The following is a 6000-nucleotide window of genomic DNA, read 5'->3' as shown; positions in this document are numbered from 1 at the left end:
AGCTTCCCTCAAGTTTTGATGGGAAATGTAGGCAGCTTGGCGGGATGTTGGACAGGTGACAGTTGAAAAGTCCATTGGACAGCAGTCGGAGAGCAAAGCTGCGAGACCAGGACGCCTACATTTCCCATCAAAACTTGAGGGGAGCTGACAAGGGTCCAACTAGTGTCAAGCATCACTTGTGGCTTAGCCCTTAGTTAGTAATTAGATGGGAGACTTCCAAAGAAGATCAGGGTTGCAGAGGCAGGCAGTGGCAAACCACTTCTGTTAGTCAGCTATGACCTGACAGCACTTTCTGCCACCACCAAACCATTTTAGTACGTCATGTACACAACCAGTGGCAGATACATACATGACTTGGGTTTCGGGGTTGCCAGACCTCTACCCACAATCCTTGTGCTGCTTCTGGGGCAAGACCTGGGGAGGGTCATGTCTGACCCAGAAATTTTGTCATATACAAATACAGGAGTAAAATCAGCTGTTTCAAAAAACATTGATAGTGTTAGTAACATTATATGGATCTTTTGATGTTTATCGTGTTCTGAGGGTTTTGCAGCTTATTGATAATGCTCTTAAATCATGGAGCTTCAGTGTGTGCGTTATGTGCTGTCAAGTCGTCTCCAACCTATGGCGACCCTATGGAGCTTCAGTGTATCTGATGAGTTTTCAGGAAGTTGAAAAGTTAAATTGTGCCTCTATTGTCATGGTCAATATCATGTAATTTCCAAATGGATATTGTGCACATCCATTACACAATAGATGCCTCATTAGTGTATAGATATCTCATTAAACAACGTTTTGTAAGAATTATAGGATAAGCATCTGGTAAGATTGGTTTTGTGGTTGAATGTCTTTCTTGTTTATATGTTTAAAGAAGGGGATCCTTTTTTTAGTAAAGTCAGTTGATCTGGGGTAGATATTGGCTTGGAGAAGGCTTTTTTCTGTGATTTTTTATATTATGTAGTGGTCTCATACCGTTGTGTACCAAATGCCTGACCCAGAAGCAACAAAACTTCCAGATGATGTACTAGGAATCTCCCCAAATCTCTATGGTAAAAGCCTTAGAGATTGGGGAGTTTCCTAGAGTTTGACCTAAAGTGAGGTCACTTCTGGGTCAGATGCCAGCCCCCCTTTTTCACCTGCTTCACACATGTGTGATGGCAGAAATGCAAACACAATGGCAAGGGATCTCTTGGTGGAAGTTGGTATTAGCTCAGCATTGCCATTAGCAGCAACAAAGCACATGCTTCTTCAAGCCACCCCTCCTCCTTGTGCATCAATCCAGAGTCAGAAGATAGTTCTCTTGGGATACAAAGCTCCGGCAGCTGCCCAACCATACCAGTCCCTTGATATACATTGTGGAAGTAACAATTTCTTCTAAAGCCCATCGGACTTTTTGGAAGAATTTGTTTCTTGCAACATCTCAGACTGGATCCCTCCAGTTAGGAGCCAAGCTGCCTGTGCTAAGGGCATCAGGGTGGGTGATATATACCCAAACGTCATCTGCACAGAGAAAAAATCTCCACTCCCCTTGTATTTATACCGAGTATTTGGTGAGTTATTGCACCTTGCCTTAGCCAAGGTCTTGATTGCCAGAGCAAAGAGCCGGAAGAATAAGGAGAAGGTGAGATTTGTCTGGTTTCTCGTTGGAGCTTGAACGGTAGAGGAATTAAACTGAGAGCACAAAAACAGCAGGAGAGAAATACATTGGACTCTAATGGCCTATCAGAATTGATTGCCTAACTGTGCTGTCCTATGCATAGTTCCACCCTTCTGAGCCTATTGACTTCAATTCACTTATAGCTCTGAGGGTATAACTTTTCTTAAGATGGCATGGTAAAATTACTGCTAGACCCAATATTCCAGTCCATGGTCAGATTGGGTTCAGAGGGTGGAAAGGCCAGGCATTTTCTGGGTCACCAAGACTGGTACAGAACTCATTAACTCAACCGTCATCATTCTTACTTCATATGAAAGAATCTATGTTTGCAAATGTCCTGTGAACACTATTTTTATCCTTCTTAGCATGTATGCATATTAAAGATCAGGTCTTCTGTCTGTAAGCTGCAAATAACAGGCTTATGCAACCTTAATTTTGCCCTACAGCTGTGTTAGGAAGAGAGACCATTTAACCCTTCAGCGTCCGCTTAGTTTCAGTATTCTAATACCTTCATTCCGAGTAGCATTTTAAAGGGGGAAATGTGTTTTTAAAGGACACATCTTTTATCCTTTATTTATGTATTTATTTCAGTTGATTGATTTGGTTTGGTTTGGTTTGGTTTGGTTTGGTTTGGTTTGGTTTGGTTTGGTTTGGTTTGGTTTGGTTTGGTTTGGTTTGGTTTGGTTTGGTTTGGTTTGGTTTGGTTTATACCCTGTCCTCCCCATGAATGGGCTCAGGGCAGCTCACAACATCCATAAAATACAATAAATTAATCATAAAACTATAAAATCAGTAACAATCTTAAGACAGTTGTTAAAATAGTCCAGGCGCCTTATCCATAGGCTACTTAAATAAACAGTCAGGAGTCCATATATAGGCAATATGGGCATAACACATGGCCGAGGGGAGTCCCAGAAAAAGTGGTGGTCTTAGATGGAAGAAGGGGGGACACCTGCTGGTCCTCAGCCAAAGGTCTGGCAGAACATCTCAATTTTACAGGCCCTGCATGACTATAACAGGTCTCACAGGACTCAGATCTCCAGTGGAACAGCGTTCCATCAGGCCAGGACCACGGCCAGGGCACAAAAAGCCCTGGTCCTGGTCAAGGCCAGACAGATGTCCTTTGGGATGGGGACCACCAGGAGTTGCTTGTCTACAAAGGGAAATGCCCTGCAGGGAATGTAATGGGAGAGGAGGTCCCACAGGTATGCAGGTCCCAGCCTGTGAAGGGCTTTAAACACCAAATTTAACACCTTGAACTGGATCCAGAGCTCCACTGGGAGCTAGTGCAGCTGGCACAGCACAGGATGAATGTGCGCTCAAATTGGTGTTCCAGTAAGGATGTGTGCCGCTGTGTTTTGGACCAGCTGTAACTTCTGGGTCAGGCCCCAGGGCAGGTCAGCATAGATTTAAAACAATATCATCAAAGCAAGGAGCCCAGATTTGAATAGTGAAACCAAGAGGAGGAAAGAATTAAGTACACACACCCTTCCCTGAATGGCTCTCAGGCAAATCAAGACTGCATTTTAGCAGATGGAATGAGACGTGACTTTTGCTTCTCAGTTTCCGTGCAAAGTAAGGATGACAGTGTTCTTGGTGAAGTGAATTTTTTTGCCAGACTGGAAGAGCTGACTTATGCCAGAATTCACCATCCCCGAGGGTAAGAGCGGCAGGACTCTAATCTGGAGAGCCAGGTGTGATTCCCCACTCCTCTGCTTGAAGCCGGCTGGATGACCTTGGGTCAGTCACAGCTCTCTCAGAGCTCTCTCAGCCCCACCCACCTTTAAAAACAATGTTCCATTTATTCTTTTGAGAATTTCTCCACAACCATTTAAAAATGCTTTCTAAATACATGCATTCAAAATGTGTGTCCTTTCATTCCATGGAAATACAGTAATGGGGAAAGCTAGACCAACTGAAATTTCTGTATAGTCCAGAATTCGTCCGAGGCCCAGCTAGAAGAGGTTGGCAACTCAATGTCTGAGAAAAAATCACTTTGCACATGCTTAAAGAAGCTCTCTCTTTTGACACTACATCATTGCCTCAATCCAAATACTTGAAAGCAAAGCAGGGGTGTATGATGGGCCCAAATTTGGAGAAATCAAATTCAAAGGCTTGCGGGGGGGGGGGGGCTTATATTCCATCTTTGTTTTCCCAAAATATACCACGTCCCCCCCCCCCCATAAATATATAGCAGATGGCTCGGGCTTTAATAAAACTAGACAGCCCAACCAGCACTTCTGTAAGAACTGAGAAAATGCAATGCTGGAATCTGGCCTGGAGTTTCTTGTCTAAACGAATCCAATGGTGTTAAACGCATTTCAAAACAAGCTTCTATTTAAAGACAAAATGTGCATTTTACACCAGTAATTACATGAATAGAATTGCCCTCACATTGTCAAACTCTACATGTTCTAAATGCCAGATGACAGGTTGGAATAAGGATTCAGAAAACTGTCCGTAATTGCTTCTGAAGCCACCTGCAAATCTACCTGTTCTGTCAGCCCTCCAGGATCACAGCCGTCACAGACACGTCAAGGTGAAAGATGTCAGCTGACAGTTCCTGGCTCTCATATTGTGGTCCAAGGTGTTCCTGGGGCTTTATTTTACTTTTTTAAAAAAGACTAATTAATTCATATGCCATGAGAATACACAAGAGATGGCTAGAGAAGTTGTAGCTAGTTGTAGCTTCTCTAGATAGCTAGAGAAGTTCCAGCTATCTCTGGAAAATGTCCCGAACATTTTCACACATGGTTGGATGGACCTTCGACTTCTTTCTGAATTTCACACATTGTTGGGTGGACCTTACATTTCTCTCTGAATTTTATCAGTCTGTCAAAGTTTAATGGCAGCTTGCACACTACAAGGAAACTCTAGTGTCACATTGGTGTTTTTCACAAAATTGCATGTAACATGCAGGTATCACATTTAGGGGTGCATACAGCTTATTTTTTATCAGTTATTTCACAGTGCTGTCATATAAAAAAATATAAAAATGAGCAAGAACCATCATCTTTCAATAACAACCCACTTCTTGTCCATTTTTTTAAAAAATTCCCTCTCCCTTTTCAAAATGTTCTGCTGAATTTCATTTCAGCTCAAAAATTCCACTTCAGTTTTGCTTTTCCCTTGTGAAAATTCAAACCTGTGATTCTCCCTCTTCGTGCCATTTTCTATTTATTCGTGCTGAAGTTTCCCCATAAGGAAAAATTAAATATATGCTATTTGGAACATTTCCCTCCACATCAGTTGTATATAAATGTCATATAATTTACAAATGGCATGAAAAATGCCGTGAAAGAAACAAACAAATCAGGAACACCAGCAATGAAAATAAAAATGCCTCTTTGCCTCCACCTATGATCTGCTTGTATGTTTGCAAATGATGACACAAATATGACAAGTCGCCAGTGCAGTCTTATCCAAAGGAAATTAAACTCAGCTAAATTGCCACTTGAACTTCCCAGTCCTCACACAGTAAGGGTGACAATTAAAGTTGCCATCCTCCAGGTGGTGGCTGGAGATCTCCCAGGATTGCAATTGGTCTCCAAACAACAGAGCCAGGTTTCTCTGGAGGAAATAACTGCTTTGGAGGGTGGCCTCTATGGCATTATACCCCATGAGGCCCCTCCCCTTCCCAAACCCTGCCCTCCCCAGGCTCCACCCCCACATTTCAATCTCTCAATCCAGAGTTGTCAGTCCTAATGACAAGCATTAAAATAACTAATTAAAAATAAGTCTAAAATAAATTTTAAAAATGACCCTAAAACACATTCTATCTACATCTCTGAAAACTCACAGGAACTTCATGTTGCCAGGGGCTAGCCAGTTGGTGCATACTTAAACTGCTACATTGGTTACCTGTTTCTGAAACCAACTGAATGTGTCTGTTCATAGCTTAAAAGATTGTCATAGCCTGAGAACCATATATCTGAAATAGTATCTTTCCCTATGCAATCTCTACATGTCAGTTAAATAACAACAACAACATTCGATTTATATACTGCCCTTTTGGACAACTTAATGCCTACTCAGAGTGGTTTAGAAAGTGTGTTATAACTTATGATTATCCTCACGACAATCCCCCTGCAAGGTAGGTGAGGCTGAGAGAGCACTGAGAAGCTGCGACTGATCCAAGGTCCCCCAGCTGGCTTCAAGCAGGGGAGTGGGGAATCAAACCTGGCTCTCCAGATTAGAGTCCTGCTGCTCTTCTTAACCACTATACCATACTGGCTCTAATTAAAACTCCTCAAGACACCTTCACCTCACATCTCTTCACCTAAAGCTGTTCTGTTTGCTCTATCACTTCCTGCAAGGTTTCTGGGAAATGATTTTTTTTGATG

The sequence above is a fragment of the Eublepharis macularius genome, chromosome 16 (genome assembly GCF_028583425.1).
Source record: "Eublepharis macularius isolate TG4126 chromosome 16, MPM_Emac_v1.0, whole genome shotgun sequence".
Lineage (NCBI taxonomy): Eukaryota > Metazoa > Chordata > Lepidosauria > Squamata > Eublepharidae > Eublepharis > Eublepharis macularius.
This window is presented reverse-complemented; position numbering follows the sequence as displayed.